General features: G+C 41.2%; 1 protein-coding gene across 15 annotated transcripts in view; it reads right to left on the bottom strand.

Annotated features, from left to right (window-relative positions):
• Positions 1-13568, bottom strand: part of LOC147033973 (SH3 and PX domain-containing protein 2A-like) — a 225049-nt gene that overhangs the window by 119914 nt on the left and 91567 nt on the right. The window lies entirely within an intron of this gene.

Below are 13568 nucleotides of genomic sequence, written 5' to 3'. Positions count from 1 at the left end.
CCACAAGGGACCGTGGCTCGTTCCAAGACCGTGACCGCGTGCACAGTCAGCTGAAAGCTGTCAAAATAGTTTAAAATTTCGAATGTTGGACTCGATCTTAAAAGGCTCATTGCTTGTGCCAAGTACAACGTTAACGATGTGGTGAATACAATGCACACCAATTAGCGAGGAACAGCACACCATAATCCTCAAATACAGATTCCCTGACTGAAAAATCTCGAGTGAATGTATAGCTCATGGGATTTCTATCAGATGCCGTGAGAAATGATTAGGGTTGGGGTTATGGGTTCAGGGAATATCTCCATGCTTTTTGAAAAATAACAGGGGGATATTGTAATCGGCTCTGTCTGTCTGTCCGTCATGCTGTCTCTTCCTGAACAGTTGGGCAGAAATCCACCAAATTTAGTAATTGTGATCAATGCATGTCAAGAAAGTGCGACAGCAGTATCATTCTTTAACCCACCCCCTGGGAGTGGGGTCAAAAGGTCAAATACCAAAGAATGCAATTACGGGTGCATTTTAAAACATTTTTAAAAGAAACTTTTTAAGTGCAATCAATATTAGGAGATGCATGAACTATGCAACCCTTTTTTGGATTTTACCCCTGGTTCATGCCCCATGGAGTGGGGACTTGGGGGTCATAGCAGTCAAAAATTCAGGGAATTTTTATTATTATTTTTTTTAACTCAAACTTGTGTATTGGGTCATTGCTCGTTGAACGTTTTGCTATCTTTTAACTTTGCTTTCGGTGGGAAGTGTAGCGATTTACGATGGCGCACCATAGACTTCACTCTAGTCATTTCATTTCCTTTCCAAGATCGAGGTCCAGGTAATAGCGGGGTGACGGAAGGAACGAACCGACAGTGGGGCAACAGTTGGACACAATAAGGGAATGAATGAATGAAGAGAGAGGAGAGAGGAGAGAGGAGAGAGGAGAGAGGAGAGAGGAGAGAGGAGAGAGGAGAGAGGAGAGAGGAGAGAGGAGAGAGGAGAGAGGAGAGAGGAGAGAGGAGAGAGGAGAGAGGAGAGAGGAGAGAGGAGAGAGGAGAGAGGAGAGAGGAGAGAGGAGAGAGGAGAGAGGAGAGAGGAGAGAGGAGAGAGGAGAGAGGAGAGAGGAGAGAGGAGAGAGGAGAGAGGAGAGAGGAGAGAGGAGAGAGGAGAGAGGAGAGAGGAGAGAGCTCTAACCCACAGGTAAGAGGGTTTGGTTAAGAAGGGTTAATGGGGGTAGAGAAGATTATCAGTCATGATCAGGGAGACCACAAGATGGTGGTGCACCACCTTCTTGAAGTCCAGGAGGGAAGATGGGATTGAATACAATAGCTTCAGGAAGGCGGTTCCACAAACGGAACAAAAGAGTCTAGGTGTGCAGTACACCTGCATTTTGAAAGGTGAACCAGGAGATGGTTACTGGAAGAGCATGTGCATCCTGGAGTAGATAGACTCAGGTCGGAGGACAGAGCAGAGGAAGCAAGAGAGGAGAAGGTGTGGTAAAATTTAATAATAAAATAAATAAATAAAAAGGAAAAGGACACTGAACGGTCCACGACGCAAGAGCAGCAGGTCTCATTATTCGGCCTCATTGTGGGCGAGTCCAAGAACGACTGACTTATTTAATTAAAATGTTTTTGTGCAGGTAAATCAGCTGAGGATTTGTTTTCTTTACTCATTTCATGGACTGTTGCGTCTACTGCACAGAATAATGGCTACACTACCTTGTAGGCAATTATTTCGCATCACCAAGCATTTTCTGCATGTGACAGGTTCGGTTTGTTCAATTGCATTATAATGATGGAGCTAAACTTAGGAATTTGTAGTAATAATTGTACTCAAAAATAAAACAAAACGAGTATTCATAAGCATTTAAATGAAAGAACACAGGAAACTTGAATTACTTCTGGTCCTAAAAGCATTTGTCATCACGAGGAATTTTTTTGGTGGTGCAATATACATACATATATATATATATATATATATATATATATATATATATATATATATATATATATATATATATATATATATATATGTTGGTGAATCCCATGTGTGTCAATTGTTCATCGTCGTCATAATACTGCACACGCAAAGGGCGAACTGATGTGTATGTCTGTCTTTGCCTTGTATGTGATGCACGAAATAAAATTCACACACGATGATTGTTACTTTTGCAGAACATCCAAAATTGTCTAAAGGGGGAAGAGATCCTGTCATGGAACATTAGATGGAGCAGACTTTGTAAGCTCATTTAATTAAGGAAAGAGTTCACATTGGTCATTAGGATGTGAGGCCAGCACCAGTGCGGTTTAATGGAGCCTGCATTCTACGGAATTGCTTGAAAGAGAATTTGCACACGAGCCTTGTTGTTTATTATGCTCAACATCGTGCAACATTTGCCCGTATTGGGGCGTCAAAATGGAGCAACGGGGTTTGCGGAGCTACGAGTCCAAGTACACCGTTCGATTCCGTGGATGGGATGTGGAGGTAAATGGAGTGCTTTGCTTTAATCTTCTTTCATATGCAGCACATGGCTGCAAGTAGCATCATTTGCTGGGGTAATCGCTGTGCCACTGATGCAGTGCACCCTGTAGGCTTGAGCATGCATATTTGGCCAGTGTGGTGACGACTCGACCGCTCTTCACAAAAGACACCATGGGATCTTTAACATCCACCAATGAATGATGGTAGATGAGATGCCCAGTTTAACGTCCATCCGAGCACACACATTCATGCCTCACCCAGCCTGCGAGACATCAGGATGACAGTTTGTAACTGTGTCATTCAAACCCAACTAGACGGCTCAAATGCGAGTGTGTGTTCCTCTAGGCATCCCTACCAGCACCTATAAGAATGCAGCTTCCACAGACGAGTCATACATAGAACTGCAAAACCACAACACCTTTTCACTCTCACTTTTAAGCATTCGATAAAAATCAATGATCAATTCGGGAAGGTATTTATAAAATGACCAACGAGTTGTCTTTACGTGTAGCTCATTTAAAATGAAACAAAGTTTGCAACATACACTGATGTAGTGCATCTGCTCGTTTGCCAAAAAAGTTTCAGGTAAAGGGCCATCTTGTTATTTTGTATAATGGGGGGGGGGAGGAGGGGTACAGCGGGAATGTGGGAGAACAGAGAGCAAGAAAGGGGTGAAAAGTGCAAGGACTGCTAGGCTAGGTCATGAATAAGCGTCAATGAGGACCTGCCAAGGATCAAGCAGATGGGATACTTCCCGTGCAAACACTTGCAAATTTGTTTGAGAGAGCGACTTTTACTGAGTTGTCCCAACATCAACTGCTGTATTTTTAGGAGTACAGTAGCCACATAGACCATGCCAACCAAATCAAAACCATACCAACAAATTGGACACTAATTTGGAATAGCAATAATAGGCCAAGCAGCCTCTTTACTTCTCAAAAAATTGTTCCAGGATTTCTTGGAGAACATAAAAAAAAAACCCACTCAAGGACTTCAAACTCAACATCTTGTTCGCATGGCTGCACTGTCGTAATCAGGTGATGGCGAGAATCCGATTATCATCCTCCCTCACCATGCAGAGTTCAATAGTGGAACCAGACTCTGTGATGCAATGCAAAGCATCAGAATCTGTGATGTAATGGTTGGAGCGTTCGTTCCGAGTCCAAGAGGTCGGCGATTTGACAACCGGGTAAGTAACAAAGACTAACAAGAGCACAACTGAGCACAATATACACCCGAACAAGAAGGTATATACAGAATTGTGCGACTACATGGAAAACAGCATCCTGGTTGCCATGGCAACCACTTTAGATGATGAACGTATGTAGCAACACACCGTCTCCAGTCTGTACCTATGTACCAAATATGAAACGTGAAAGTTGAAAACTTTGGGAGTTAGAGTGCAGACAGGAACGGATAGAAAACAGCATCCTGGTTGCCATGGCAACCACTTTAGATGATGAACGTATGTGGCGACAGCGTTTCAACAGTCTGTACTTATGTACCAAATATAAAATGTGAAAGTTGAAACTGTGGGAGTTAGAGTGCAGACAGGAACGGATGGAAAACAGCATCCTGGTTGCCATGGCAACCACTTTAGATGACGAACATATGTCGCGACACACCGTCTACACAGTCTGTACCTATGTACCAAATATGAAACGTGAAAGTTAAAAACTTTGGGAGTTAGAGTGCGGACAGGAACGGACGGATGGACAGACAGACAGACACAGACAGACACGGACGACCGGTATCACATAATACGCCCCGATATATATATACATATACACAGTATATATATACACATATATACAGTATATATATACACATATATACAGTATATATATACACATATATACAGTATATATATATATACACATATATACAGTATATATATATATACATATATACAGTATATATATATATATATATACATATATACAGTATATATATATACATATATACAGTATATATATATATATATACATATATACAGTATATATATATATATATATATACATATATACAGTATATATATATATATATACATATATACAGTATATATATATATATACATATATACAGTATATATATATATATATATACAGTATATATATATATATATATACAGTATATATATATATATATATATATATATAGTATATATATATATATACATATATACAGTATATATATATATATATACATATATACAGTATATATATATATATACATATATACAGTATATATATATATATACATATATACAGTATATATATATATATACATATATACAGTATATATATATATATACATATACATACATATATATATATATATATATATATATATATATATATATATATATATATAAATATATATATCGGGTGTATAAAAATGATACTTGCTCGACGCTCAGCATTCAAGGATAGAGCATGGACAATCAATCATAGGTTGGCAACCATTGCACAGGCTCGATGGGTCAATTGGCTTCTTCCTGTGTTGAAGTTCCTTGTAAGGGAACTCGTATTTAAAGAATCAACCTCGTAGTCCAAGCATCAACGTTCAAAATCAAGACAGCAGATCGTCCACCAAACTGTCTTCCCCCCCTCCCCACCCGCCAACAAATCGACCTTGTTTTAGGCTCATAAAAATGGGGAGTGTGTAAGACATACCGTACGGGTGGACAGCTCCAAATGGGACGACCAAGTGTGGATGTAAACAGCGGATGAGATGGTATCCCAAGGGAACCAAAAGGAGCGGACAGGAAGGCGTGGATTGTGAGTGTGGGTGATGGCAGAAAGGAAGGGCAGAAAATTTGGGCATTTTGAAGCTGTGGAGCAGGAAATGTGCTCGGAATAACGTTTCTTAGCACGCTTCAAAGATTTGGGTCAAAATGGGTAACAATCCTAGCTAGCACTAAACCGAATTGAAAAAGACTTTTATTAGTTTTGTTCCTTTGCACGTCATCAAGGCATGATTGTGGAAAGAGTGGAATGTCCATTCCCTAACACAGACAAATGCTGCTTGTCCATTAGGCCACAATCTGAATGCCTCATGCCTCTAAGCTTTCACTCTGGCCTGCTGCCTTCTGTACCAATGGTATTGTGAACATTGCACTTTGGTACTGCCAGCTTCAGACTCTGCAGCTGTTTTGTGCATTTCCATAATTAGATTGCAGTGCAACAAACCTCAGATCGGAATACAAATCGAAACGTGGTCCTGGTTGTGGAACTCTATCTCTTTCTGTCACAACTCCCACTAACCTCCAGCTGCTTTTACCGCTGTTCCTTTCTTTACGAGGAGGATTGGCTTCGACATCCCAATTTCCCCAAAATATGATCTCAAGCCATTTTCTCCAAATGACCCGAGTTTCTGCTGAAGACGTTTTCATTTTTACAACTTCAAGTATATTAATGCGTTAAGACTTCAACGACAGACAAAAGCATCAAATAATTTAACATTACCTTGGCTTTACCTCATTAAAGTTCAAAGTTTCCATGAGGGCTCGCACCCCACCCCACCCCACCCCTTCCTCATCCCAACCATTCTCCCTCCCCCTCCCTCTTTGTACCCCACCCCCAAACCTCCTACCACCACCCTTTCCTCAACCCAACTCTTTCCCCTCCCACCCACCCCCCCCACCTCCACCCACAAATGCATTTTTGCAGGGTGTATATTAAAGTGAATGTGTACAAAACACCTCGAAAAAAAAAAGAAGTCCAAAAAATATAAATCTCAGGAATTTCCCTGGCGGCTGCCAGACTAATTACGTACACAGGCATTTCACTCCACCAAGCCGATTTCTGTCGCCTTTAATGTTTATTTACTTCACATCATATGTGAATTACATGTCCATCAGTTTGTTTAGAAGCCTTGAATAAGCGAGGGAAGGTCGGGGGGGGGGGGGGTTAACATCCTACAGTTTCATTAACGTTTGTCGCCCTTCGGATGGATGTAAAACTAGAAGCCCCGTCTGTTGGCATGATTACAGGATTGAACAAAATGGGGTACATTCAAACAGCATGTTCCATTTTTAGCGATTATAACACGGGTTTCCCTTGAGGGATGAGATTTGTACAGCGACTGTCACCCTGAGCACCCACCATGATGGAATTGGAACTCTCTGAGGCAGTAATCAAGGCACTTTATTAAGTAAAGTTGTTATTAAATAAAGGCACATTTTAGTTGCAATTAAAATAAAGCCATATTCTATGGCACCTTCTTCCCTTCCCCTCCCACTTATCTCCTCCAAATCACGCTCTCCTCTCAGGACAGTGTTTGTGCCTTTATTTAATAACTAAAATAATTTGCTTCAAAATAAATAAGTAAATAAGAAAGTAAGTAAATAAATAAATAAACAAATAAATAATAATAAAAAAAGAGGGTGGGCTCCAGACGCCTCCGTGCGGTGTTTAGTCTGACCTGGCATATCTTTAGTACCATTAAAGCCACGCAATTACTTAAAAACCATTGATACAAACACGGCACTTAACTCAATCTTCTCAGGAAACACTAATCTCTCCAACTGGCACAGGCAAACGGTCCAAACCCAGCTCACGTCCCCTGTTAGTGGATCAATAATCCAACACTTGGGAATCGGTAATTTCTTAAAATTTAGAGATTTCACTCCACATTGACAGTTATTTAGTCCACGCGATCCGATTCTCAAATCCAAACTAATACTTTGATTATAAACTTTAATTAGTCCATGTAGATAGTCTTTCCAAAGCAAGGCATGTTTGAATAGGCCAAATCAAAATGGTGGCTCAGACCCCTGCGAGGTGAAGTTGGGCTGATGAAGGATAAGCCTTTCATGGAGGTAAGCCGTTAATTATCTTCAAAAGGGGTGTTTAAATTAACCCAAAACATCCAATTTTTCATTCATGCACTCCTATGGAGTTTCCCTTAGGATGCATGCAAGGTTTTGGGTCTTGAAGTTTCATGGTTATGGAGGAGACACAGACAGAGACAGACACAGACACACAAAATTGTAGAAGGCAATTCCTTCTGTTGGATGTGCTTAATGCTTGGATCCAGTACTGGCTGCAATAAACCAAGCCTCGATTCCATCACAGTGAATCACTTCTCTCCCTCACTACCACTGCTATCCTATTACAATCACAGCCTCTATCTCACTTCATTCATACATGGACAGGTGCATTGTTAGAGAAATGAGGGCCACAATGTCCATTGGTTTGATTTTTCACAATCGCTAGTTAGATGTCCATGTCATCTTTATTTTGCTGAAGTATTTTCCACAACCGATCAAGCAATGCGAACTCGCTATTCGAGAATGGCTTCATTGTCTGCTATCAACGAAGGTATACAGTTTCATTGCCCTTTCACATTGTAGTATTTCATTGCCCTCATAATATATATGCTACTAGGCCATCAAATCTTAAACAAAAATGGCAAAGAATGGTGTGGATGCAATTCCAAGTGGTGCATGAAGACAATGTTGGATAGATAGTGGTTCATCACACCGCTCTGTGGAGATTTCTCCATGGAAATAATCTTCTATACTGTACTATAAAAGGAGCTGTGCATGCGAGGTCCACCCACTGGTTGGACAGTTCGCCTGATTTAACCCACAATTTCTAAACTAGGGATGCCAATTTCGGAATCCTTTAAAATTACCTTTTCTCTCAAGCAGCACTTTTACCGAGGACGTTACGCAGGTTTGCTATTACTTCCGACTGGTTTCTCTTTAAATTGTGAGAGGTTTCTGTGAAGTTGGTGATAGCATGATAGGGGAGCAGAAAGTGTTACATATTCTGCTGTTTGGACGTGGGAATGCCTGTTGGCTTTTATGACCGGGAGGATGATGAAACTAAGATGGGACAACTTTGCAAGTTGGGGGGAGGGGGGTTGAAGGCTTGTGTGTGAGGGGGATTGATGGTTTAGAGTTTGGAGGAGAAGGGTGAGGACTTGGGGTTGGGGTGGGGGTGGGGGGGAGAGCAAAGGTGGGACAAAGTTGGGAAGGGTAGGCTGAAGCTTTTTTGGTGAGTTGTCAGAAGTGTGTGCATGCGTGTGTCAATGTCCGGGGGGGGGGGTGGGGGAGGGGAGTTGATGCAACCACCCTCTGGGTAATGTGCTCATCTATTGTTACGATTCATGTTTTAATTCATCCTTCTACGCATTCGTTAATCCACTCATTAAGTCAACAATATCGGAGTGCTTCAAAATAATTTCGAACCCAATTGACCATTCCGTTTTACCACTTCCTCCATCACCGATGACTTGCGCTCAAAGTACATATTCCATTTTCTACTTTTGTTTCATTTGATAAAGGCATCGAGGTCAGCACTTTCCTGGGACAAAAATGATAAATTTTTGAAATGTCCAAATCAACATCCTATTCATTTCATCCATTGCATGCAATAGGTTTTTGACAAAGGCTATGAAGGATGATGTTCTGCATGGGATACAGAGGCAAAATAATTCCACACTGAAGGCATGGAGGAAACCAAAATAATCCATCGAAATGGACGAGCGTATCCAAGCTTGATAATACGTTTTCAACATAAGAATCAAATGTTCAGTAAAGCAATCATGACCACCCTGCTGAAAACAATTGCTCCAGATTGGAGGAACAACAAAATATAGATCTCACATTGGAGGACAAAACAAAGAGAAAGGGGGAAGAGAGCAAAGGCCAATGGTGTTCTTGCCAGGAGAGTCAAAGACCCAAAGCATATTACTTTTCCTACAAACATATGGGTAGATCATTAAAAAAAAAATGAATTAAAACCAAAGGAGTTGGAAACAAGCCCCATGATTATTGAATACAAATTTTGTTCATAAGAACAAACTGACCATCTGGGGATACTCGGCACAAGAGCCTGCTCAGCAGCATTTAGCACGTGCGGGTTGTAGAGCCAAAGCGGCTCACGATGCTCGAACTCAAACTGCAAGATGTAACAACAGCCAAGTAGATCTCGTGGTCTAGTCCAAAGAGGGAAGGAACCTTTGATAACGACATTCTATCAGTTCATTGGTGGCCTAACCAAACAGCTGTTGTAACATTTCTCTTCCTCCTCTCTGTTATGGCCCCCATTCCCCTTTCAAACCACTACTCGGTGTATATTATTGCATTGTCACTTTCCTATTCCTATTTTTGGCTTACACGGGGGAGATCCACATATTTATTTTCCACCAATGAGCATTAACAAAGACAGCGTGCTCCCACACACTAAGACGACAGGTTTCAGGTCAACAATTGCCATGTGAAGAGTTCAGGTGTCAAGGTCAAAACAAGTGCAAAATATAAGCCATCAAGTTTTTGCACCAAGTCCATGAACTTTGTACACTTCCCATTTTGAAGGGCTGGATGATAACAGCTGCTACTGATACGACTTTCTCAAAAACTTCCATTAAACAGCTCTCTCTGTTGATACGACGTTATGTGTACTTTATCCTCAAGATGGTGTTCCATTCAATCACACAGAATGATGCAGTAAAATATACAGGCTCATCCTTTGGAGCGTATTTATTACTTTGCTCTGGAAGATATTTAAATGACGCTGAAGATTGGTCTTGGAAGCGTTGGTAAATGCGGCAGCAGATCAAACTGCAGATGAAACTCGAGGAAATGATGTCATCCCCCGCCCCCAATTTTTTTTTTTTTTAGATCATATAAAGAAAGGATGACATGTATTACACATGTCACCAAAATGATGTATGCACACAAAATAGCTTATCTTTTAATTAGAAAGGAATCAGGTGTAGTTTGGATCTATCAATGAAACAGAAGACACCAACCCAACCAAGGAATCACGTTGGACAAAGATTCGGGCCAGATGGTTCACTCATAGAGTGGTCTTCAACAGAGATTGTTCTATGTAGAGTAGTGGCTTCTTTCCAAAGCTCAAGTTTATGAGCACGCACGCACGCATGCATGACAGTGGTGGTCTCGTGTTGTGGGTTCAAATCAGAATCAAGGTGGTAATATCATGGATTTAGAATCCAAGCTCCTTTGTTGGTATACAAAGTCAGGGCTAATGGAGGAGCAAGAACAGAAGGGATCAAGATGTAATAGAACAGTCAAAGGAAGGGGGAGGGGGAAGAGGAGACACACCAACATGGGGAATAATTTGATATGGTGGTGAACAAAATAGGAGGAAGAAAAAAGAAAAACAGCTTTTTTACAGCCTTTTTCCCCTGCTGAGTAGGGGTTAGCTTTTTGCGGGCTCCATGCAATCATGGTTCCCTTCTTGAGGAAATTATTTTTTTTATGGCTGGGTGCCCTTCCTGACGCCAACCCTGGTCGCCTCTTACGACACACACGGATATGGTACACCTATTCTATCTGGGGCATACACCGGGACCAGTACACTGGTACTCATTTTGTCGACCTCGGAAGGATGACAGGCTCGGTGAACCCCCTGGTGTCAATTCAGTGACCAACGGGGCTCAAACTCAGGACTCGAGGATCTCAAGCCAGCAACACTAACCACTAAGCCAACACCAGACGTAAAATAGAGGAAGACTTGGACAAATAATGGATGTGGGGAGGAATAAAGGGTTGCACAGGAGGAACGGGGTGGACAAGATGGATAGAGAAGCAAACTCTCAGAAAGAAAAACTGGAAATTTGGAAGGTGGGCTTGGGGGTGAGGGTTAACAGGAGTAAAAAGGTCATGGTTTTACATGGAGAATTATTGAACATTACGCAGAATTTCCAGTTTCCTGCCGTCAAAGGACATTCCTAGAAAACTCCATAAATATTCCTCCTAACACCTTTCTCGGCTTCACGCTGAGGAAACCAAGGCATTTAGGATCATTGTTATCTCCCGCGATGAGGCCGAGTCTTTGGGTCTCACTCTCACCACAGGCAGTTCGGTGGTCTTTCTGTCTTCTACCGTCTCCTCTATGGCCTTGCCCCCCCCCCCCCACTGCTCTGTGATCAGTCACCCCCACAATTTCCGCACAGCGCTCAAGGTCTGCAGCATCCCCCTTCTGGTAAAACTACCAAAATCAAGAAACACTGCTCACCTTCACTCTTTCATTCCTCTTTTTTCCCCACCTTTGGAACAACATCCAACACTGTTCAATCCCACTCGTCCCTTCAGGTATTCAAAACCGCTGTTCACCACCATCTCTCATCTTCCCCCATCCAAATTCTCGATCTTTTCTACCCCTCTTTATGCACCCCAAACTCACCTCCTTCAAATTCCCTGCTTTCCTTACTGAAAGTCCCTGTAATGTCCATCTTGTATACCCCGTGTTACACACCACATACCTCTCCCTTCCACAGATCTCCAAATGTCTCTGTTCCCCACTGTTTTGTGCTTCCCTCTCCTGCCCCTCTCGTCTCCTGCTCCTCTTGTTTTATATTCTGTGTGTTTGCTCATATTATATATATATATATATATATATATATATATATATATATATATATATATATATATATATATATATATATATATATATATATATATATATACACCTCGATATTGCATTAAAAAAAAATTTTAAAGGTAAAATTCCAAGAGGTGGAACTCAGTTTGGTGAGAGTTCAGGAAGTTAAGATGTTCGAAGTCTGCAAGCTATTGTAAACTACAAAATCTATACAACCCTAAGATATGTCCTATAATCACACATTAGCAGGCGTTTTCCCCCAAAACAGTAAAGTTTTGAAAAAGACACCTGTTTGCAACATTTAAAGAAAATGAGGAAAGTGAGATAAGATCGAAAAATGAGAATTTTTTCGAACAAACACGTTTTCAAAAGTGCACAAACACCTTCACACGCCTCGTGTTTTTGGTTCCGATTCATGTCATCTTTACTCCATCAATCGTGAGGCTAATACCACCATGTATATATCAGCTCGTCTTGTCTGACAGGATGGTGCAGAGGTAAAGTATTTCGATTCCTGTCTGAATTATAAACTGTCTAAATGGTGCTTCACAAGCAAGGCACAAAGTGTGCTGCCCTTCGGATAGATGTTTGGCCGGCTGTCCCGTCTGCTAGCATTAGTTGGTGGATGTTAAAGATCCCACGGTGCCTTTCTCGAAGAGTAGGCGAGTTAATTTCTGCCCAAATCAGCCCACAAGAAGTCGGGATTCATTATACAGGACTACACTGAAGTAGTAATAGTAGTAGTAGATGTAGATGTAGATGTAGATGATGTGCAATTGAATTTGCATTATTTAGTTGACTATATGATTTGCCATAAAAACAGTTTGTGGCATATCAATGATGGGATGATTGTAAAACCTTCAAATTGATTTGTGCCAATCAAGGAAAGCCAAGGAGACTCCATTGCTGTGAGCATTTAGATTATAGTTTTATAAAACGTTAATTCCTAAAAGCATTCCCCTCAGTTTCTTGCACATCACCGTTGGTACACCAACCTACGCGATAGCATTTATAAGCAAGGATGACTGCCAGAGGAGAAGGAAAGGAAAACAAAATGGAAGCAGAAGAGGGAATGAACTAGAGCAGATATAAAAGAATACAAAAAGTAAAAGACAGGCAAAAATGAGAAGCTATTTCAATAAGTGCTGAAAACTAAATTCTAAGCAGCTGTCAAAACCCCCAGCGAGTTCAAACTGAGGATTGATCAATCAAACTGTTTGTTTTGGGATGCCAAAAGGGAAAGCTGTTTGTAATTATTGCAATAACATCAATATTTATGTTGAACAAACCAAAGGTTGAAGTATTTTGTACCTTTCCCCTTCCATTGAAATGTTTGTGGAGCAACATCTTTGCCCTCGATTAAATGTATGCAATTTCCGAGTTGACAATTACATATTGTAACACTCACAAATAAAACCGGTCGCTTCGCTAACGGGAACATGAAGGATGGTGGGGCAGTGGAGAGAGAGACAGAGACAGAGACAGAGACAGAGACAGAGACAGAGACAGAGACAGAGACAGAGAGAGAGAGAGAGAGAGAGAGAGAGAGAGAGAGAGAGAGAGAGAGAGAGAGAGAGAGAGAGAGAGAGAGAGAGAGAGAGAGACAGAGAGAGAGAAAAAGAGAAAGAGACAGAGAGAAAGAGAGAAAGAGACAGAGAGAGAGAAAGAGACAGAGAGAGAGAAAGAGACAGAGAGAGAGAAAGAGACAGAAAGAGACAGAGAGACAGAAAG

The sequence above is a fragment of the Eptatretus burgeri genome, chromosome 1 (assembly GCF_056783735.1).
Source record: "Eptatretus burgeri isolate ZD-2024b chromosome 1, Ebu_testis_v1, whole genome shotgun sequence".
In the NCBI taxonomy this organism is placed as follows: Eukaryota; Metazoa; Chordata; class Myxini; order Myxiniformes; family Myxinidae; genus Eptatretus; species Eptatretus burgeri.
Note: the sequence above shows the minus strand (reverse complement) of the source record. Positions and strands in the feature narration are given on the sequence as shown.